The following is a 25,046-nucleotide window of genomic DNA, read 5'->3' on the forward strand; positions in this document are numbered from 1 at the left end:
GTGGGTATTAGCGAAATGGGACGGTAGTTGGCTGCTTGGTTTGTTGTTGAGACATGATATTGGTGTCAACATCCTTATCGTCTTGTGAGATCACCTTCCAGGGCTATAGCTGTTCCTCTTGACTAAAGACACGTTTTTTATCTTCTCAGTCTAAATCTGCAGTTGACAGTTTTGTTGTTGAGACATGATATTGGTGTCAACATCCTTATCGTCTTGTGAGTTCACCTTCCAGGGCTATAGCTCTTCCTCTTGATTGAAGACACGTTTCTTATCTTCTTAGTCTTGCTATGCAGTTACCGGTTGTGTTGTTGAGATGTGACATTGCTGTCAACATCCTTATCCTCTTGTGAGTTCACCATCAAAAAGAGCTATAGCTCTTCCTATTGACTAAAAATACGTTTCTTATCGTCTCAGCTATACTATACAGTTACATATTGATACTAAAGCCATCACTGACAATGATTATATTCTTGTAATCTCCACCTGTCATCGTAATATGGTCCGTGGTTGCATCAATATTTCTAAAGTCACCTGAACAACAAGTAGGACTGTTGTAAATGGGTGTACAATGTCCTGCTACAGGTGAAGTTACAGCTAGTGTCCTCGCTTAAAGCAGGATACAGGATCAAACTGACAAACACTCGAGGACAGTGTTTGTATTGGATCAAGAGCTCAAACACTCAGCTCGGTTCCTCCTCCACCTTTAGCCCAGACATGCTTTGGACTATCTCAAAATTGTTTTGATGTTGCCATTTCAAAGCGTTCTTTAAACTTAGTTTTATGTGTAAGATTGTAATCGAACCAAACAATTAGTGAAACATTTCGTCATTCCACAATAATATACTATATATATATATATATATATATATATATATATATATATATATATATATATATATATATATACACGGTAATATGTGCGGTATACTATGAGATTGCAAATAGGTCGAAATTCGAGCGGAAAGGCCACACTACATTGCTCTGTTGAGGGGAAGGGGGTGGAGTAAATCGGGCGATGAGAATCGGAATTGCAAATAGAGTGCACAGTTTGTGCGGTAGCTGGGTAATTGTTTTCGGATAATCCAGTAGAAAAACTGTTTACAAATGTACTTTCGGGGCATTTATACGGTGATGCAGTGATGCTTGTTGTGGTCCTACTACACAAATGGTGCCAACCAAAATTCCGATTGACCCGCTGTGTTAACTGATGAGATGTTTGCACTGTAGGGAGAGTTCCCGCTGCAATTTATCCCAATGTGAAACTGAGAAGAGACTCACAATGTAACTCCACTGTTTGTGTCTACTATTCACTGGATGTTTGATTACGGGTATCTTACCTGGATGTATACATTCACACAACCTTACGTTTCCTATAGGAACAGTACGAATACACTCTACTCCGCCACAGTATTTTAAATGTTTTCTTTACGGCAATATTTATCATGTATTGATCGGACAAGTTTTACTAAAATATAATTTCTCTGCATACCCATTACACACAACAAGAGCTATACAGGTGACACGTAGAACGTCATAACTATAGAATAATGTTCTCCGACTCCAAATGAAGATGTATTAAAAGTAATGAAATTGGTGGTTTATCTTAGTTATAATTGCAATTAATTTAATCAAACGTTTGATTTTAATAAGCGATTGATATTCGTACGGGACTACACACGCTTTTTAGTTAATTATATGATTATGATCTTGATTAAAATCTCGAAAACACAATAAAAATAGTTTTACACAATTTTACAGGTGTACCAATTGTCTTTACTGAAACAAAGGAAAATTATTTTGAAAACACATTTTCATTGTTCACATGAAAAATGCCCTTATATAAAACGATTATTTCCTAGATATGAATGTTTTAGTCTTGAAAATGTGCATCGATATATAATCTTCACACGCCAGTTCTCACTAGTACAACTCAGTCTTGTACAATCAGTATTGGTTACCATTAAACCCCCGCCTCAAATGTTCATTGCCCATTTAAATTACTTAAAAATTTACTTTTTTCAACATTATCATAATCTAATTGTTCTTATCATGAGTGCCATCCGGCTTATGTCATCTTTGACATAGCAATAGCTCTTTACGCATACTTCGATGTAAAATGTTTCATTGTTAGACCGGAATCTCTTCCTTTTGTGCTGCTTGAATGTTTTCTGTGTAATACTTTTGCTAACGCCCTGTTCTGTTTTAAAAATACAATTTTTCTTGTAATAGTAAGTGTAGAATATCATTAACTCGCACGGAGTGATATCGTAGTTGCTTTCTCTATGTTTGGAAGGGTTAATTCAGTATCAATTTTGAGTGTAGATCTAGTTCACCGTCCTCTGTGTGCAGGGTCTGGCATCTGATACTGTCACACACATGAAGAGATCAAAAGAAATTGGCGGCCGAGAAGCTCAAATACACTTTACATCGTTTCAACATCAGAGACACTTAGACTACAAAATATAGCTCAATCTAGGTGAAAATGTATTCTTATTTTCTCATTAGGTATACTAATTGAGTGTACTACGGTACTCTTTTCCTTTTCCCTTAGCTACGTTATGTGTAGAAACTCCGTTGCTCCACCTTTGCTTAGGGAGATAGTGTCTAAAACTCGTAGTACACCCAATATCGTGTGTCTGCTGAGACAATGAGAATATCTCTTCTAGATTGCACTATATTTTGTAATCTAAGTGTCTCTGATGTCGTAACGATGTAACGAGTACATTTTAGTTTCTTTATTGCCAATGTTTTATCTCGTTAGACGAACATGACCAGTTCCAGACGCTGCACTAATATGAAGGTGAACTTTAGCTAAATTCAACATTAACATTACGATAATGTTCTGATTTAAATGTTTCTCGATATATAGATAGTAATTTATTGACTACAGAAGGTTTTATACTCGTCGAGAGACGTGTTGGTGGCTCTTGTTAATATATTAAACTAAAGGAAATGTAGTGGACAAAGGCTCTCCATACTGCATTACATAAACTAATGGTTGATAAGTACATGTGCTAATAATTCTCTGTTCAGTTCACCTAAAGTAAGACAGAATTATTAATGGATCCCGGGAGAATGAGGTCGTGTAGTAGAAGAATGAGGGCGGACACGCTGCTGGGCCTAGCATGACCCGGCACGTAGCGGTGATGCAGAAATGTTGGGCGGCCGGCACGTGGACACGTTAGTGCCGTTGGGCGAAAACCGGGAGCAAGACGTGTCGGAATAGTTCCTCCCCCCCTCCCCCTGTAGTGTGGTACTTTTCTTTTATCTTTCCCCGACTTCGTGTAACAGTTTCAACATTACACATAAAGACGTCTCCTTAGTGTAAAACTGTGCCTCGGGACTTGTACACTCTCCAGGAATTTTAGACTTACTGTGCTAGCTGGAGTTGTGAACGGTTAACGCTGACTTTTGTTGTTAAAGATGAACTTTACTTCAAAACGCGGGTCCTATACTTCCAGTGTCCTTAAATATTTCATACAAGCATTACAATTTATTGGCGTTTTAACCCTATAGATCCCAACATTTGTATTCACGTGAACGAAACTTACATCAAGATTCGACCAATGATTCGATTAAAAAAGATCGACCTTCCTAGTAGGTATGAACTAAACTTTATACATTATTTTACAAATTCCATACAACATACCATTTTCTAGTATCTGAAAGTTGTGTTGGAACTTGTTATAAATTCTATACGTAAATCTGCTAAAAATGATAACAAACCACGCAATTTACGGGTGAGCGAGCGTTGCATTGTTTGGCTTTATTACTAATTTGGGTGTACTGTTGTATTTTTTATGTTAGTGTTTATATTTAATGCTTTAGGCCTAATCAGTTTGATTTTTTCTAATAATTTGAATCAAATTTGCCATCCTTGAAAAACTTATATTTTTTTAATAAATACCATGCTCTGTTTATTTATTTAGATACATGCATGAAATTTGGTGTTGGTGCTTTTTTTAACTGCAAATATGTATAAAGTGGTCATATAAGTTCTTAATATTTCATGTAATCTTAAATAAAAAGCCAAAACAGGTTTGGACAATGTTTTTAGGCGTGCTATTTTTAGTGCAACGTGCTGCAATAATAAATATTATTATTGTATGGCTTAATATACTTAATGTTGAGTTGAAATAATTTAAAACCCGTTTTTTACAGATCCCTACGAAACGGGTAATATAGTCCTGGAATTTATAACAGTCAAAAGTGTAATAAATAGTCGGGATTTTATGAAGTACTTGGCAAAAAATTAATTTCTAAAATGAATAATACCCAATAATCTCGCCAATCGTTTCTAAATCACGTTTTACTGTGTAAGTTTATTATTAAGTCGTTTTAACTTTTAACCTGATTCCTGAAATGATTATTTTTCTACTTCAAACGTAACAACTAACGCTAATTTATGATATAAACTAATAAAGCCTTAACGACTCGAGCCCTTGTAAAATGTGTTTACTAGGTATCACAATTAAATTGCAATTTGACGTGTAACATTCCTTCACAGCTGCCGCATTGAAACATGTGAGAGAGATTTAGATCTCGCTTACTAAACTTCGTACAAAGCAACCCAATTACTCAACTAAGTGTGTGCGTGCGTGCGCGCGCGAGAATCAACCCTACCTTGCGGTGTTCTATCTGTATGTGTATGCAAGTACACATGCTACTGTATAATGTTAACATCGGTGGCCTGCAATTATTTCTCGTGTAAGAATTAAAATTAGATTGTCTGCCATAGAAATGAAATGTACGACAACCATACTGCATTTGCAAGATGAATGTTCTCAATACTTCATGGGCAGTTCATTAAAGTGTGATTAGTTCAATGTAAAGAAAAATATTGAAATCTGTGTTACTTATTGAAGGGTTTATGGTAGAGAAGAGAGAGAACATTACTGTCACCGCAAATGTTGTCTTTGTTCCACGCTTGTACACAGGCCGGCGTCATATAGGAGGACCCTATGGAACTGCAAATAAACAATTTAAGCAAATGCCAATTATGTATTGTGTTTTTCTCGTTGTGTATTGTGCATTACATTTGAATTGTTTTTCTGAAATTGTATGTCTTTTATTTTGAAAATCTCTGTAGGTTTCCAGACAATACCTTTTTACTCGCTTAAATGCTGCTTTGATCATACAAATTATATACACGGTATTATATAAGAACGGTGTGTTTTATTTTAATAAATGCTCAAAAATACTTGTTTTCTATATTAATCGTTAACTACTAGTAAACAGTTACCGTATCAAAATCACGAATCTGACTTTTTGTCCTCTGTATCTTGTGTCGCAGTAGCTTCCACTGAAACTCTTGTGTAGGCGTTTTAGCCACATTTTCTATTAGTCAATAGTCTCTCTCTCTTCTGTTATAGAGGTAATTTCGTACAATCCCTATACCAAGTGATAGTTTGCTGGGGTATCAAGCCATGACATTGTGTCGACCCTATTACTCGTGGAGCTGGAAAGTTTTAATTTCTGTTTGTCTGTCTGCACGACATCTCGAAAACAAAATGATCTATATATTTGTAATTGTGTATGAGGCTTCACATCTATGTGAGGAACATATAGATTGATGATTATGCATGTCACTCCATGGTGTATGACTAAGCGTTAGCGAATATCTTTACATTGATCTTATGGGTAACCATAATTGCAACGAGAAAACAACAGAATAAATAAATTTTTAAACAAAATGAATACACGTTTAAGAGTTCAAACACGTGACACGTGTGGCCTGAATATCCCAATACGTACAGCATTTTATAGTCACTTGTTGAATAGACATTTTTTAACGCTGATATAAAACTCGAATTATTAAAAAAAATCTGAACGTATCATGTGGCAAAATGTGTTGGAAAAAGATTTAATATGTCAACTTTAAATGTTGCATGTAACTTCATTTTTACAAGAGTGAGTTCTATGATGCGTCATTTTTGTGTCAATTTCTTTTAGTATGATTGTCCGCAAGTCAAGTGAGCCATAGATTTGAAGTTAAGCGTGCAACCTCAGCGAAGCCTGTTACGACAAATGGTGTGGCTTACCCCTATCTTATAGTTATACACTCAATGTGAGCGCTTAGTTTCAATTGCAAATGCATCATATCGTTACGGAATTGAAACTTGAAATATAAGATTTCTAGGTTTGGCTGCTAAAATTGTGATGTGATTCCATATGATTTCTTTACTCGGCTGTATATGATATTAATATGAATGTCTTATTTATGACTTATATTATCATATTTTCAACCCAAACACAAACTCATATTTTTATATGTGAATTGGCGCAAGCCACTTTTATACTCCCATTAATTTCCTCAACATTTACTGACATCATTTACTTCAATAGCTTTATCTGCTTGCTCGTCCGGATAATTTCTCATTTAAATATATTTAATTGTACGGTAGCCAATTTCCGCTACAATCTGCTATATATTCGTGCACGCATTCATACATTAATTAAATTTTAATAATTGTTAGCTAGACAGAATTTTAGTCTTCATTTGTTTTAAGTTCGGATGTGTAATTACGAGTAAATAGACCACACAAAGTCTTCTCGATGGAGTTTTCCGTATATGTTTTAAGTATTATTCATCGCTCTGCAGAACCTATCGCTCTGGAACCGAGAGCCATTTCGCATTTTAAAATCGATCGCCAAGGATTGTGGACTTTAAAATGGGATGATATCGAAAGGGTTTTATATATTGAAATAGTTAATCAGGGTATAAAAATAAATGCATTAAAAGTGACATGTTTTTATTTTGATCAGGTTTTCATTAGGGCTGAGTTTAGTATGCCTCTAAATGATGCTTTAAAAGGCAACAAGTTCATGTGGAATAATAAAAATGTTTCTTTGTTTTTTACCTTGGTTTAGAAAAGATTCTAATTGGATATCATTTTTTTAACCGATTGTGCTACATCAAAGTATATTTATTTGTATATTGCTATTTCTATATTATGAAGTCGATTAAAAACGTTTTATATAACACGCCTCAGACGATATACAATTGTAACGTTTTAATACAAAAACTCGACTCATGTACAGGTGACAAATAATCCGATACGATCCGATATGGTGTAACACATGTGACGTGGCGGGGTACGTGCTGGGAATATCTCTCGCTGTAACATCGCGTCGCGCGTCTCCTCTGCTGCAGAGCTTGGGGTTACACACCCCTTACAGAGTCTTGGAAGGTTTTAATCATAAACTCGACTTGTGTACAGGTGACAAATAATCTGATACGAGCCGATATGGTGTAACACATGTGACGTGGCGGGGTACGTGCTGGGAATATCTCTCGCTGTAACATCGTGTCGCGCGTCTTCTCTGCTGCAGAGCTTGTTTTTTAGGGTTACACACCCCTTACAGAGTTCTTGGAAGGTTTTAATCATCAAACACGACTTGTGTACAGGTGACACATAATCTAATACAAGCCGATGTGGTATAAACCATGTGACGTGGTGGGGTACGTGCTGGGAATATCTCTCGCTGTAACATCGTGTCGCGCGCCGTCTTCTCTGCTGCAGAGCTTGGGGTTACAACACCCCTTACAGAGTCTTGGAAGGTTTTAATCATAAACACGACCTTGTGTACAGGTGACACATAATCTTAATACAAGCCGATATGGTTGTAACACATGTGTGACGTGGTGGGGTACGTGCTGGGAATATCTCTCGCTGTAACATCGCGTCGCGCGTCTTCTCTGCTGCACAGAGCTTGGGTTTACACACCCCTTACAGAGTCTTGGAAGGTTTTTAATCATAAACACGACTTGTGTACAGGTGACAAATAATCTGATACGAGCCGATATGGTGATAACACATGTGACGTGGTGGGGTACGTGCTGGGAATATCTCTTCGCTGTAACATCGTGTCGCGCGTCTTCTCTGCTGCAGAGCTTGGGGTTACACACCCCCCTTACAGAGTCTTGGAAGGTTTTAATCATAAACACGACATTGTGTACAGGTGACACATAATCTAATACAGCCGATATGGTGTAACACATGTGACGTGGTGGGGTACGTGCTGGAATATCTCTCGCTGTAACATCGTGTCGCGCGTCATCTCTGATGCAGGAGCTTGGGGTTACACACCCCTTACAGAGTCTTGAGAAGGTTTTAATCATAAACACGACTTGTGTTGCAGGTGACACATAATCTAATACAAGCCGATGTGGTATAACACATGTGACGTGGTGGGGTACGTGCTGGGAATATCTCTCGCTGTAACATCGTGTCGCGCGTCTTCTCTGCTTTTGATTTATTTTTTTTTGTTTGCCAGAGCAGGCCGCCATCCAGAGCTTGGTGGTTACACACCCCTTACAGAGTTCTTGGAAGGTTTTAATCATAAACACGACTTGTGTACAGGTGACACATAATCTAATACAGCCGATATGGTGTAACACATGTGACACGTGGTGGGGTACGTGCTGGGAATATCTCTCGCTGTAGACATCGCGTCGCGTGTCTTCTCTGCTTGCAGAGGCTTGGGGGTTACACACCCCTTACAGAGTCTTGGAGAAGGTTTTTAATCATAAAACACGACTTTGTGTACAGCTGCACATATGATCGAGGTAGCCGATATGGTGTAACACATGTGACGTGGTGGGGGGTGGGATACCGTGCTGGGAATATTCTCTCGCTGTAACAACATCGTGTCGCGCGTCTTCTCTGCTGCAGAGCTTGGGGTTACACACACCCTTACAGAGCGAGTCTTGGAAGGTTTTAATCATAAACACGACTCATGTACAGGTGACAATAATCTGATACGAGCCGATATGGTGTAACACATGTGACGTGGTAGGGTACGTGCTGGGAATATCTCTCGCTGTAACATCGCGTCGCGCTTCTCCTCTGCTGCGGAGTTACACGCTTCGTATAATGTCTTTTACGGCCTTTTTGCTTTTCAGTCACACAGTTTTCTCTTCTTTGTTGTAGATATCAGTTGAATTCTTTACAGACTATGAATTTATAATGATAATTTTGCAGGTTATTAAATGTTTCTTTTAATTTTCAATTTAAGATGTTGCTTAAAACACTTTTGAACATAACCCATGATTTGGAAATTATTGATGTACACGTTAGTGCGTCTATGGCTTGGATAACTTTAATTTTTTTTTGGTATTAATAATTTGCATAACAAATGTATACACATTTCCTAATTCTAATTAAAACAATTCTGTCCATTTTCTCACAAGTGTTTTCTTTGATACAAGCTTAGCGATCAATGAGCTTGTTATTTAGGTTCAATATTGGATATTGTCTCTGATTGCCGACAACATCCCACAGGCGCTAGTACTGACTGCTGAATACATTTCAATAATTACCAGAGTGCTTTGCAGCGTTACAGTGTCAACGTGCCGACAACATCCCACAGGCGCTAGTACTGACTGCTGAATACATTTCAATAATTACCAGAGTGCTTTGCAGCGTTACAGTGTCAACGTGCCGACAACATCCCACAGGCGCTAGTACTGACTGCTGAATACATTTCAATAATTACCAGAGTGCTTTGCAGCGTTACAGTGTCAACGTGCCGACAACATCCCACAGGCGCTAGTACTGACTGCTGAATACATTTCAATAATTACCAGAGTGCTTTGCAGCGTTACAGTGTCAACGTGCCGACAACATCCCACAGGCGCTAGTACTGACTGCTGAATACATTTCAATAATTACCAGAGTGCTTTGCAGCGTTACAGTGTCAACGTGCCGACAACATCCCACAGGCGCTAGTACTGACTGCTGAATACATTTCAATAATTACCAGAGTGCTTTGCAGCGTTACAGTGTCAACGTGCCGACAACATCCCACAGGCGCTAGTAATGACTGCTGAATACATTTCAATAATTACCAGAGTGCTTTGCAGCGTTACAGTGTCAACGTGCCGACAACATCCCACAGGCGCTAGTACTGACTGCTGAATACATTTCAATAATTACCAGAGTGCTTTGCAGCGTTACAGTGTCAACGTGCCGACAACATCCCACAGGCGCTAGTACTGACTGCTGAATACATTTCAATAATTACCAGAGTGCTTTGCAGCGTTACAGTGTCAACGTGCCGACAACATCCCACAGGCGCTAGTACTGACTGCTGAATACATTTCAATAATTACTAGAGTGCTTTGCAGCGTTACAGTGTCAACGTGCCGACAACATCCCACAGGCGCTAGTACTGACTGCTGAATACATTTCAATAATTACCAGAGTGCTTTGCTGCGTTACAGTGTCAACGTGACAACATCCCACAGGCGCTAGTACTGACTGCTGAATACATTTCAATAATTACCAGAGTGCTTTGCAGCGTTACAGTGTCAACGTGCCGACAAACGTGCCGACAACATCCCACAGGCGCTAGTACTGACTGCTGAATACATTTCAATAATTACCAGAGTGCTTTGCAGCGTTACAGTGTCAACGTGCCGACAACATCCCACAGGCGCTAGTACTGACTGCTGAATACATTTCAATAATTACCAGAGTGCTTTGCTGCGTTACAGTGTCAACGTGCCGACAACATCCCACAGGCGCTAGTACTGACTGCTGAATACATTTCAATAATTACCAGAGTGCTTTGCAGCGTTACAGTGTCAACGTGCCGACAACATCCCACAGGCGCTAGTACTGACTGCTGAATACATTTCAATAATTACCAGAGTGCTTTGCTGCGTTACAGTGTCAACGTGCCGACAACATCCCACAGGCGCTAGTACTGACTGCTGAATACATTTCAATAATTACTAGAGTGCTTTGCAGCGTTACAGTGTCAACGTGCCGACAACATCCCACAGGCGCTAGTACTGACTGCTGAATACATTTCAATAATTACCAGAGTGCTTTGCTGCGTTACAGTGTCAACGTGCCGACAACATCCCACAGGCGCTAGTACTGACTGCTGAATACATTTCAATAATTACCTAGAGTGCTTTGCAGCGTTACAGTGTCAACGTGCCGACAACATCCCACAGGCGCTAGTACTGACTGCTGAATACATTTCAATAATTACCAGAGTGCTTTGCTGCGTTACAGTGTCAACGTGCCGACAACATCCCACAGGCGCTAGTACTGACTGCTGAATACATTTCAATAATTACCAGAGTGCTTTGCAGCGTTACAGTGTCAACGTGCCGACAACATCCCACAGGCGCTAGTACTGACTGCTGAATACATTTCAATAATTACCAGAGTGCTTTGCTGCGTTACAGTGTCAACGTGCCGACAACATCCCACAGGCGCTAGTACTGACTGCTGAATACATTTCAATAATTACCTAGAGTGCTTTGCAGCGTTACAGTGTCAACGTGCCGACAACATCCCACAGGCGCTAGTACTGACTGCTGAATACATTTCAATAATTACCACAGTGCTTTGCAGCGTTACAGTGTCAACGTGCCGACAACATCCCACAGGCGCTAGTAGTGACTGCTGAATACATTTCAATAATTACCAGAGTGCTTTGCAGCGTTACAGTGTCAACGTGCCGACAACATCCCACAGGCGCTAGTACTGACTGCTGAATACATTTCAATAATTACCAGAGTGCTTTGCAGCGTTACAGTGTCAACGTGCCGACAACATCCCACAGGCGCTAGTACTAACTGTTGAATACAGTTCAATAATTACCAGAAGTGCTTTGCAGCGTTTACAGTGTCAACGTGCCGACAACATCCCACAGGCGCTAGTTAGTGACTGCTGAATACATTTCAATAATTACCAGAGTGCTTTGCAGCGTTACAGTGTCAACGTGCCGACAACATCCCACAGGCGCTAGTACTGACTGCTGAATACATTTCAATAATTACCAGAGTGCTTTGCAGCGTTATAGTGTCAACGTGCCGACAACATCCCACAGGCGCTAGTAATGACTGCTGAATACATTTCAATAATTACCAGAGTGCTTTGCAAGCGTTTACAGTGTCAAACGTGCCGACAACATCCCACAGGCGCTAGTAGTGACTGCTGAATACATTTCAATAATTACCAGAGTACTTTGCAGCGTTACAGTGTCAACGTGCCGACAACATCCCACAGGCGCTAGTACTGACTGCTGAATACATTTCAATAATTACCAGAGTACTTTGCAGCGTTACAGTGTCAACGTGCCGACAACATCCCACAGGCGCTAGTACTGACTGCTGAATACATTTCAATATATTACCAGAGTACTTTGCAGCGTTACAGTGTCAACGTGCCGACAACATCCCCACAGGCGCTAGTACTGACTGCTGAATACATTTCAATAATTACCAGAGTACTTTGCAGCGTTACAGTGTCAACGTGCCGACAACATCCCACAGGCGCTAGTACTGACTGCTGAATACATTTCAATAATTACCAGAGTACTTTGCAGCGTTACAGTGTCAACGTGCCGACAACATCCCACAGCGCTAGTACTGACTGCTGAATACATTTCAATAATTACCAGAGTACTTTGCAGCGTTACAGTGTCAACGTGCCGACAACATCCCACAGGCGCTAGTAGTGACTGCTGAATACATTTCAATAATTACCAGAGTACTTTGCAGCGTTACAGTGTCAACGTGCCGACATCCATCCCACAGGCGCTAGTAGTGACTGCTGAATACATTTCAATAATTACCAGAGTGACTTTGCAGCGTATTACAGTGTCAACGTGCCGACAACATCCCACAGGCGCTAGTTAGTGACTGCTGAATACATTTCAATAATTAACCCAGAGTGCTTTGCAGCGTTACAGTGTCAACGTGCCGACAACATCCCACAGCCGCTAGTAGTGACTGCTGAATACATTTCAATAATTACCAGAGTGCTTTGCAGCGTTACAGTGTCAACGTGCCGGACAACATCCACAAGGCGCTAGTAGTGGACTGCTGAATACATTTCAATAATTAACCAGAGTTGCTTTGCAGCGTTACAGTGTCAACGTGCCGACAACATCCCCACAGGCGCTAGTAGTGACTGCTGAATACATTTCAATAATTACCAGAGTGCTTTTGCAGCGTTACAGTGTCAACGTGCCGACAACATCCCACAGGCGCTAGTAGTGACTGCTGAAAACATTTCAATAATTACCAGAGTGCTTTGGCAGCGTTACAGTGTCAACGTGCCGACAACATCCCACAGGCGCTAGTAGTGACTGCTGAATACATTTCAATAATTACTAGAGTGCTTTGCAGCGTTACAGTGTCAACGTGCCGACAACATCCCACAGGCCCTAAGTACTGACTGCTGAAAACATTTCAATAATTACCAGAGTAACTTTGCAGCGTTACAGTGTCAACGTGCCGACAACATCCCACAGGCGCTAGTAGTGACTGCTGAAAACATTTCAATAATTACCAGAGTGCTTTGCAGCGTTACAGTGTCAACCGTGCGACAACATCCCACAGGCGCTAGTAAGTGACTGCTTGAATACATTTCAATAATTACCAGAGTGCTTTGCAGCGTTACAGTGTCAACGAGGCCGACAACATCCCACAGGCGCTAGTACTGACTGCTGAATACATTTCAATAATTACCAGAGTACTTTGCAGCGTTACAGTGTCAACGTGCCGACAACATCCCACAGGCGCTAGTACTGACATGCTGAATACATTTCAATAATTACCAGAGTACTTTGCAGCGTTACAGTGTCAACGTGCCGACAACATCCCACAGGCGCTAGTAGTGACTGCTGAATACATTTCAATAATTACCAGAGTGCTTTGCAGCGTTACAGTGTCAACGTGCCGACAACATCCCACAGGCGCTAGTAGTGACTGCTGAATACATTTCAATTTAATTACCAGAGTGCTTTGCAGCGTTATAGTGTCAACGTGCCGACAACATCCCCACAGGCGCTAGTACTGACTGCTGAATACATTTCAATAATTACCAGAGTGCTTTGCAGCGTTACAGTGTCAACGTGCCGACAACATCCCACAGGCGCTAGTAGTGAACTGCTGAATACATTTCAATAATTACCAGAGTACTTTGCAGCGTTACAGTGTCAACGTGCCGACAACAATCCCACAGGCGCTAGTAGTGACTGCTGAAAAACATTTCAATAATTACCAAGAGTGCTTTGCAGCGTTACAGTGTCAACGTGCCGACAACATCCCACAGGCGCTAGTAGTGACTGCTGAATACATTTCAATAATTACCAGAGTGCTTTTGCAGCGTTACAGTGTCAACGTGCCGACAACATCCCACAGGCGCTGAGTACTGACTACTGAATACATTTCAATAATTACCAGAGTGCTTTGCAGCGTTACAGTGTCAACGTGCCGACAACATCCCACAGGCGCTAGTACTGACTGCTGAATACATTTCAATAATTACCAGAGTGCTTTGCAGCGTTACAGTGTCAACGTGCCGACAACATCCCACAGGCGCTAGTAGTGACTGCTGAATACATTTCAATAATTACCAGAGTGCTTTGCAGCGTTACAGTGTCAACGTGCCGACAACATCCCACAGGCGCTAGTAGTGACTGCTGAATACATTTCAATAATTACCAGAGTGCTTTGCAGCGTTATAGTGTCAACGTGCCGACAACATCCCACAGGCGCTAGTACTGACTGCTGAATACATTTCAATAATTACCAGAGTGCTTTGCAGCGTTACAGTGTCAACGTGCCGACAACATCCCACAGGCGCTAGTACTGACTGCTGAATACATTTCAATAATTACCAGAGTGCTTTGCAGCGTTACAGTGTCAACGTGCCGACAACATCCCACAGGCGCTAGTACTGACTGCTGAATACATTTCAATAATTACCAGAGTGCTTTGCAGCGTTACAGTGTCAACGTGCCGACAGCAGAACTGCTTTCGTGGTGAATTGGGAGGCCGGGTCAATAGACTGTATTTGAAGTGAAAATCCTGCTTGATTTACTGTAGAGTTTCAGTTGAAATTTACTTAAAAGTGTGAAAAGTTCAGTGATATAACAATAAGTAATTGGCTGAGGACTATTTCAACAGTGCTGTTAACATCCACACTAGTCGTATGTGTGTTTTAATTATTCCACTAGAAATTCCAATCATTTCAAGTGGTGATTGGAGGCATCTTGGAATCTGGCCCAAAGAAAAAATGACTGACGTTAAGGATGTGGTGGACATTTTACTAGTTGTAAATTTAGGCTAATATATATAAATGACCTTTTTTCAATACACATTTAATTAAATTCCTATAAATTAGATTTTATTTAAGCCCTAGTAATCTTCTCTTTTCTCTGGGTCATTTACTCAAATAGCGTTAAACAGTCAATCCCTAAAATCACTATTCAAATCAAAACTGTATAAATTTACGTTCTTATTTTCATTCGTTTTTCTCTGGAGTAACTGATTTAAAAAATGTACAAAAGAGCAACGTTAAGGCAAACTGAAGTTTAGTTATTAAAATTAAGTTAATTTAAAATTGGATTTTATACGTAGTACATTCATTCTACAGAATTACAAGCATTTATAATCCTCGTTTATAAAATATTAAGATCCTTGTGAATGGTATGTACGCTATGAACTCTACTATTGCGCTTCTCTATACAAGAAAGAAAAGGCATATCGCTTTACCACATCTTTGACAAGTGAACTGCAATTCATGTTTTATCTGAGTAATTTATATTCGGTTTGTTAACAATTGTAATTGCGTTGAGGAAGTATGCCATCGGTTCCAATTATTCTACAAGTGATAACAGTGTTTTTAGTGTCACCCTTAATGCAATCTGTTTCGGGGTACACTTTGTAAGTAGCTGCTATAAAGACCTAATTGAAAACAGATTATGGTGCCAGGAAGGATAAACAATGTATAACGTGCAGCTTGTACCAACGGTGTGTTTACTTCGGCATCAGCTGATCTTTCTTATATTGCCCTTGGTGAGGTCACGTCACACAGCTTATGTTGTAACGAGAGGTGAACCGATATAACATAGGTATCATGAGGTTCTCTAGATTATGGTGGCAGGAAGGATAAACAATGTATAACGTGCAGCTTGTACCAACGGTGTGTTTACTTCGGCATCAGCTGGTCTTTCTGATATTGCCCTTGGTGAGGTCACGTCACACAGCTTATGTTGTAACGAGAGGTGAACCGATATAACATAGGTATCATGAGGTTCTCTAGATTATGGTGGCAGGAAGGATAAACAATGTATAACGTGCAGCTTGTACCAACGGTGTGTTTACTTCGGCATCAGCTGATCTTTCTTATATTGCCCGTGGTGAAGTCACGTCACACAGCTTATGTTGTAACGAGAGGTGAACCGATATAACATAGGTATCATGAGGTTCTCTAGATTATGGTGGCAGGAAGGATAAACAATGTATAACGTGCAGCTTGTACCAACGGTGTGTTTACTTCGGCATCAGCTGATCTTTCTTATATTGCCCGTGGTGAGGTCACGTCACACAGCTTATGTTGTAACGAGAGGTGAACCGATATAACATAGGTATCATGAGGTTCTCTAGATTATGGTGGCAGGAAGGATAAACAATGTATAACGTGCAGCTTGTACCAACGGTGTGTTTACTTCGGCATCAGCTGATCTTTCTTATATTGCCCGTGATGAAGTCACGTCACACAGCTTATGTTGTAACGAGAGGTGAACCGATATAACATAGGTATCATGAGGTTCTCTAGATTATGGTGGCAGGAAGGATAAACAATGTATAACGTGCAGCTTGTACCAACGGTGTGTTTACTTCGGCATCAGCTGATCTTTCTTATATTGCCCGTGGTGAAGTCACGTCACACAGCTTATGTTGTAACGAGAGGTGAACCGATATAACATAGGTATCATGAGGTTCTCTAGATTATGGTGGCAGGAAGGATAAACAATGTATAACGTGCAGCTTGTACCAACGGTGTGTTTACTTCGGCATCAGCTGATCTTTCTTATATTGCCCGTGGTGAGGTCACGTCACACAGCTTATGTTGTAACGAGAGGTGAACCGATATAACATAGGTATCATGAGGTTCTCTAGATTATGGTGGTAGGAAGGATAAACAATGTATAACGTGCAGCTTGTACCAACGGTGTGTTTACTTCGGCATCAGCTGATCTTTCTTATATTGCCCGTGGTGAGGTCACGTCACACAGCTTATGTTGTAACGAGAGGTGAACCGGTGTAGCATAGGTAGCATAGCTTCTCTGGTCTAGAGGTCACCATTGGTTCCTTCTTATGTTATTTCTTACTAATGGATAGTACCCGTAAATAACCTATTTTAAAAGTTAACTCTTTAATGCTGCTAAGGGACATTAAATGTAAATAACCTATTTTGCAAGTAATCTCTTCAGTGCTACCAAGGGACAGTACCCGTATATTTACAACAATAGATTATTATCTATTTTCCAAGCATTAAAGGGATAATATCAGAAAATAACGTAAGTTACAGGTAATTTCCTCACTTGTGCTAAGGGACAGTGTCCGTAAATAACTTAAGTTACAAGTCAGAAGTCAGAAATCCTTTATTCGGAAATATACAATACAATGACATGCAAAAATAACCCAGACACAAACAATGGCTTGTGTGGGCATTATACCTACTCAGTAATTAAACTATTTTTCATTTTATGTGTGCCTACTTCCATATTAGTATTCCAAATCATATCCCTAATACTACAACCAATACATACCAATTCATACCTTCTCAGTACCTATTCTACATTACATCTATCACTAATAAATATATATAGAAATAGTATATAAATAAACACCAATACCAATAAATAGAATATTATACCTAAATAACGATAGCTAGAATCTTACATCTAAATAACAATCATGCAAAAAGAATGTTATAATTGACAAATAAATAGAAAACAATAATATTACCACTAGAGCACACAACAGCTCTCATGTTTATCACACAGTCAAGACCATGTACCGATTTTCCCCAGCGTACCCTACCTTTTGTTTGGAAGCAGAAATACTTTCGGCTAAACTTTACCAAACTTGGAATTCAACAATTAAGCAACAAATATACACAATAAATTATATATAACTACTATAAATAAACTATAAAAATGTAAAACAAATATAAACTCTCACAGAAAATAACAACAATATAAACTATGAAATTACAGGTAATATTTTCAGTATTGCTAAGGGACAGTACCTGTAAATAACCTATATTGCAAGTAATCATTTCACTCTTGCTAGGGGTTAGTATCTGTAAATAACTTAATTTACAAGTAATCTCTTCAATACTGCTATGGAAGAATACCCGTAAATAACCTATTTTACAAGTAATCTCTTCAATCTTGCTGTGGGAGAGTACCCGTAAATAACCTATTTTATAAGTAATCTCTTGCTGAATAGTAGTACTCGTGAATAACCTGTTTATAATAAGGCAGTGACGCCAGGCGATACAACAGATTGAGAATGTGTCCCAATCTATTTATAAGTCTTATTTTAAATTATCCTCGTACGTCATACCTATTTCAGAACCTTGACATAAGTCCTAATTTATAAAACAGGGACTATTAATTTATTTAGTCTGGAATGACATGACATGTAACATGTGAGCAGATCAGATTGTTTCCCGTACTTATATTACGAACACATCGCGTATGTACAAACTACAAACAACGCTCGAGTTCATGATTCGGCAAGTTTCAGAGTTTGAATCAGCAAACCAAGCTAAAACAAGCAGTGTATTGGTTAGCATTTGACAATGCTGCATGAAGATAATTTCGTTGGCTTTTCCCCAATCCAGCATTTGTTACCATACAGCATTTGTCAGATGTAAGGTACCTCTAGTTATGTTTGTTTCGAACCGATTGTTTGTAAATCCACATTATACGATCAATTATGTTATGCTTTGTATCATGTTAATCACTAATTCAAAATAAAATATCTGTCTTGTCCAATGCCCAATAGTAGAACACTTATTGTCAAAGAATCCGCCATTATGAAAACAGCCTCATCAGAGTTTAAACCATTTTTATAAAATTAGATATTTTTTAAAACAACTTACCTTTACAAATGTTCACTCGATCGTTACAGTCCTCGTCTAACAACAATTGTTGTGTGACAAAAACAAAGATTCAAAGGGTGGTTGTTTAACACACTGTTTACAGCCTTTCTGGAAAAACTTCCCTTTGCAACTTGTTTTATTGCTCTTTAAGGACGAAAACGGAAGGACTTCCGCGCCCTTTTACATTGATTACACTGCCACATTCTGCTGATTTCGTGGCAGTATTTAATTGTTTTGTATCTTTGAAACGCTTTCCCAATGGCAAACTAGTAGTAGTAGTGTTGCATTCACTGTTTTAAATCGAACTTTTGCCTTAATTTTTAAAATGTCTTGCTATTCGGAATGTTCTTTTTTAATTACTGTATAGTTTACTGAATTATAACGCGCAATTGCACACACTAAAAATTAAAAGTTGAGACGGTGTGATTTCCTACTTCTGCTCACCTGTAAAACTTTACTACTTAACAAAACAACTAAATCAGATTTTGTAAAATTATTCTACTATTTTGCGTAGACAACGTTATTTTGGAATATTTTGCAAAGAATACAATATTTTTTAACATTTATTTAAAAAAAATTATCTGACACTTTTATTTTATTTAATGTTGAATGAAAATCACTACTAGTTAAATGTGAAATAATTATTTAAATATACAGGTCAGCTGTTGGTACTGATCAAGATAATATTAAATAGTATTTTCCTCAATGATTATTATTATATCGATTTTCACAATGTGCACAACTAGCAAAACGTGCCTGCTACTACAGGTTGTGCAACTGTCACTTCCAGGGTAAAATATTAAAAATGCACAATTTAAGATAGCAATAAAGTAATAAGTTGTTCTGGTGGTATGTAATAACAATGCTTGATATAGTAATAAATAATGTTTACAATCGAACAAATATTCACAAAATAACGGATTAAACTCAAACGAATGGCTTTTCAGTTTTCCAGTGCATCGGGCTTAACACGGGTTTTTATATGGCTTCATCAGTCAGTGATTATTGTTAATCCTACACATAATACTGCCTGCACATGCTCGTAGCTGATAAGACATTGTCACATTCACACTGGCACTCTTGTTTCAAATCCGGTTTAACACTAAATGTGTATATGGCTTCATCTGTCAGTGATTATTGTTAATCCTACACGTAATACTGCCTGCACATGCTCGTAGCTGATAAGACATTGTCAGATTCACACTGGCACTCTTGTTTCAAATCCGGTTTAACACTAAATGTGTATATGGCTTTAACAGTCAGTGATTATTTTTAATCCTACACATAATACTGCCTGCACATGCTCGTAGCTGATAAGACATTGTCACATTCACACTGGCCTTCTTGTTTCAAATAAAGGATAAGATGTTGGTGGCAAGTCCTGCAATTTAGTTATTTTTACTATTGAAATTAACAAAGTATTATAAAGTAATTCTGCAAAATACCGTGTACTGTACTTTTAGACCTTAGTCACTTAGATATAAAATATACGAGGTCGAACTTCTAAAAACTACTAGAATGGATATATTAAAATAGATAAGTTTGTAATTAAAAAATAAAAATAAATACGAAGGCAGCAAAATCCTAAATATCTAAATTCTACCACAAGTTATAATAATGACACAATCACAAAAACCATTTGGCACAACTTTGTAGAGAAGCTGTGAGAGGAGGTCACAGTAGTCCAATTAATAAACTTCCATAGCTGATTATAAACATTTCCTTAGAATACGTGGGTTTGAAATAGTAAACAAGTTGTTTTCTGGAGAGTGAGATCTTTAATTTGTTGTGTGCAACGTTGTCTGACATTGTAACCCGAGTCGCTCACTAGAGTATGTAGTTCTTCTAATGGCCCAAGATTGCACCCTTCTCTCTTGCTGCTTCAGTTCAGTACCATGCTACTTTGTTTTCTAGAGAGTGAGGTCTTTAAATTGTGGCTTGCAACGTTGTCTGACATTGTAAACCGAGTCGCACACTAGAGGATGTAGTTTTTCTAATGGCCCAAGATTGCACCCTTCTCTCTTGCTGCTTCAGTTCAGTACCATGCTACTTTGTTTTCTAGAGAGTGAGGTCTTTAAATTGTGGCGTGCAACGTTGTCTGACATTGTAACCCGAGTCGCACACTAGAGGATGTAGTTTTTCTAATGGCCCAAGATTGCACCCTTCTCTTTTGGTGCTTCAGTTCAGTACCATGCTACTTTGTTTTCTAGAGAGTGAGGTCTTTAAATTGTGGCGTGCAACGTTGTCTGACATTGTAACCCGAGTCGCACACTAGAGTATGTAGTTCTTCTATTGGCCCAAGATTACACCCTTCTCTCTTGCTGCTTCAGTTCAGTACCATGCTACTTTGTTTTCTAGATATTTACATTTTGGTGTGCAGCGTTTTCTGACATTGTAACCCGAGTCGCACACTAGAGTATGTAGTTCTTCTAATGGCTCAAGATTACACCCTTCTCTCTTGCTGCTTCAGTTCAGTACCATGCTACTTTGTTTTCTAGATCTTTACATTTTGGTGTGCAACGTTGTCTGACATTGTAACCCGAGTCGCACACTGGAGGATGTAGTTCTTCTAATGGCCCAAGATTACACCCTTCTCTCTTGCTGCTTCAGTTCAGTACCATGCTACTTTGTTTTCTAGAGAGTGAGATCTTTACATTTTGGTGTGCAGCGTTTTCTGACATTGTAAATATGTAATAAAAACACTATCCAACAAAGTCAACTTCTGTTAAAATTTGTCTGCAAGAGACAGATTCGGTTTTTACGCAAGTCATGTCGGACAGTCACTTTGGACGAAACCGAGGTGGAAGAAATCTACTCAACAAAATTCCTTCGAGTACACCTTGATTGAGCGTAGACCTGAGATTGTCATGTAGACAGCATGAGACAATTATTTAAATACTGCCCAACTCAGGTGCTGATGACGGCGTATTATGGGGTACCTTACTAACTGCCATTTCTCCCATGGCGTAGATATGGAAAGATGTCAAATAAACCCATCAGAATAATTTCCAGATTGCAACTTTAAAGAGTCGTGCAGACCAGCATTCAGAAATATGAAATACTTTACATTTTCGAGACGTGTCTTTTTTTCTCATGACAAAGTGCAATCCTATAGGAGGACAGTGACACACTCTCATGGAACCAGAAGTACGGATATCTATTAAACTGGAAGACACAGAACTATGGCTAATGAACGTTTGCCTTCTCAGGCGGGAGTTCAATTGGTCGAACAGCTGCCCAATTCGATGAAGTGCTGCAATGCCCAAGGCATTTAAAACTCGTCTCAAAACCGTATTAATTTAGAAGCATTCCATAGTATAGACGAGTTTATGGTACAAGTTTGGGAGTCCAAATGATTGGCTGACTGACATTTGGACAAGAGTGGGAAATATTCCAAATTGATGGTAATTGGAATTAATGTAAAAATTGTTAGTATGAGTGAGATTCGAATTAGTGAATGAAAGCAATACATTAGTGTTTCGTTCACTTTGACGGTTGTGATGACAAGTAAGAGTTTATATGCAATGAAACCTAGTATTATATTATACATTAATAAACTAATAAATTAAAAATATGAAGTAACTTTTTATTTTTTATAAATCAGTTACTGATTATAATAAATCATTAATATAAGTACGAGTAACGCTACATCATAGAATTATAATTTAAATTTTATTTTTTAATATACTTTTATTATCATAACTAACCCCAATCAATAGATCTAGGGTGTAGCCATAACAGGTGCGGCCGGTGTCTATAGTAGCTGGTGTGGGTTTCACCGTTGGCATTGAAATGCATCCGATGGGCGTGATCTGAGTCATTGTTTTTATTGTGGCAGCGATTTCAGTTGTAATGACTTCTGTCAAGGCCGTCACAGACAGATGAGTCACTTGCTGCTGCTACCCACTGTTGCCACAGCCCTCTTTGTCAAGGTCACTGTCTCTTCTCAAGGTCGTTCTGGACACCTAGCTAGCTCTCGTGCATCTCCTCACGCTCGGTTCTCATACCAGCGCTGCAAAATGAGAGTGAGTCATTCGCAGCTGTTAGAGACAACGGATCAATCCTATTCGTCAAGGTCACTGCCTATTCTCGAGGTCATACTGGTCATCTCTCTCTCGTGCATCTCCTCACGCCCTATTCTCATGTCAGCACTGCAATGGAGAGTGAGTCATTCGCAGCTGTTGGACATAGCGGGTCATTCCTCTCTGCCAAGGTTACTGGCGTTTCTCGAAGTGCTGATTTTGCTCGAGGTTACTCTTTCTCGTGCATCTCCTCACGCCCTATTCTCATGTCAGCACTGCAATGGAGAGTGAGCGGGTCATTCCTCTCTGCCAAGGTACTGGCGTTTCTCGAAGTGCTGATTTGTCTTCTCGAGTGCACTGCAATGGAGAGTGAGTTTTTACTGGCGTTTCTCGAAGTGCTGATTTTGCTCGAGATTACTCTTTCTTGTGCATCTCCTCACGCCCTATTCTCATGTCAGCACTGCAATGGAGAGTGAGCGGGTCATTCCTCTCTGCCAAGGTTACTGGCGTTTCTCGAAGTGCTGATTTTGCTCGAGGTTACTCTTTCTTGTGCATCTCCTCACGCCCTATTCTCATGTCAGCACTGCAATGGAGAGTGAGCGGGTCATTCCTCTCTGCCAAGGTTACTGGCGTTTCTCGAAGTGCTGATTTTGCTCGAGGTTACTCTTTCTTGTGCATCTCCTCACGCCCTATTCTCATGTCAGCACTGCAATGGAGAGTGAGCGGGTCATTCCTCTCTGCCAAGGTTACTGGCGTTTCTCGAAGTGCTGATTTTGCTCGAGATTACTCTTTCTTGTGCATCTCCTCACGCCCTATTCTCATGTCAGCACTGCAATGGAGAGTGAGCGGGTCATTCCTCTCTGCCAAGGTTACTGGCGTTTCTCGAAGTGCTGATTTTGCTCGAGGTTACTCTTTCTCGTGCATCTCCTCACGCCCTATTCTCATGTCAGCACTGCAATGGAGAGTGAGTCATTCGCAGCTGTTGGACATAGCGGGTCATTCCTCTCTGCCAAGGTTACTGGCGTTTCTCGAAGTGCTGATTTTGCTCGAGGTTACTCTTTCTCGTGCATCTCCTCACGCCCTATTCTCATGTCAGCACTGCAATGGAGAGTGAGTCATTCGCAGCTGTTGGACATAGCGGGTCATTCCTCTCTGCCAAGGTTACTGGCGTTTCTCGAAGTGCTGATTTTGCTCGAGGTTACTCTTTCTCGTGCATCTCCTCACGCCCTGTTCTCATGTCAGCACTGCGATGGAGAGTGAGTCATTCGCAGCTGTTGGACATAGCGGGTCATTCCTCTCTGCCAAGGTTACTGGCGTTTCTCGAAGTGCTGATTTTGCTCGAGGTTACTCTTTCTCGTGCATCTCCTCACGCCCTGTTCTCATGTCAGCACTGCGATGGAGAGTGAGTCATTCGCAGCTGTTGGACATAGCGGGTCATTCCTCTCTGCCAAGGTTACTGGCGTTTCTCGAAGTGCTGATTTTGCTCGAGGTTACTCTTTCTCGTGCATCTCCTCACGCCCTGTTCTCATGTCAGCACTGCGATGGAGAGTGAGTCATTCGCAGCTGTTGGACATAGCGGGTCATTCCTCTCTGCCAAGGCTACTGGCGTTTCTCGAAGTGCTGATTTTGCTCGAGGTTACTCTTTCTCGTGCATCTCCTCACGCCCTGTTCTCATGTCAGCACTGCGGATGGAGAGTGAGTCATTCGCAGCTGTTGGACATAGCGGGTCATTCCTCTCTGCCAAGGCTACTGGCGTTTCTCGAAGTGCTGATTTTGCTGATTTTGCTCGAGGTTACTCTTTCTCCTCATCTCCTCACGCCCTGTTCTCATGTCAGCACTGCGGTGGAGAGTGAGTCATTCGCAGCTGTTGGACATAGCGGGTCATTCCTCTCTGCCAAGTTCCTTTGCATTCCAGTCCCAAACGAATTGAAAGTAAATTCCTACTGTAGTCATCGCTCCCTGCCGTTATATTGCTTCTTCGCTTCCTCAGATAATGTAAAACACTATTCCTTAAGTTTCATTTAGAGGTGAAGAATCATTTGCTACTACTGCTGCCAACGGATTCTTGTCGGTTTGTTTCTCTGTAAAGGTC

General features: G+C 39.9%; 1 protein-coding gene across 1 annotated transcript in view; it reads left to right on the top strand.

Annotated features, from left to right (window-relative positions):
- Positions 1 to 25,046, top strand: part of LOC124353510 (disco-interacting protein 2-like) — a gene marked incomplete at its 3' end in the record, with an annotated part of 307,439 nt that overhangs the window by 161,857 nt on the left and 120,536 nt on the right.

This window comes from Homalodisca vitripennis, chromosome 1 (genome assembly GCF_021130785.1).
Source record: "Homalodisca vitripennis isolate AUS2020 chromosome 1, UT_GWSS_2.1, whole genome shotgun sequence".
NCBI classification, from domain to species: domain Eukaryota; kingdom Metazoa; phylum Arthropoda; class Insecta; order Hemiptera; family Cicadellidae; genus Homalodisca; species Homalodisca vitripennis.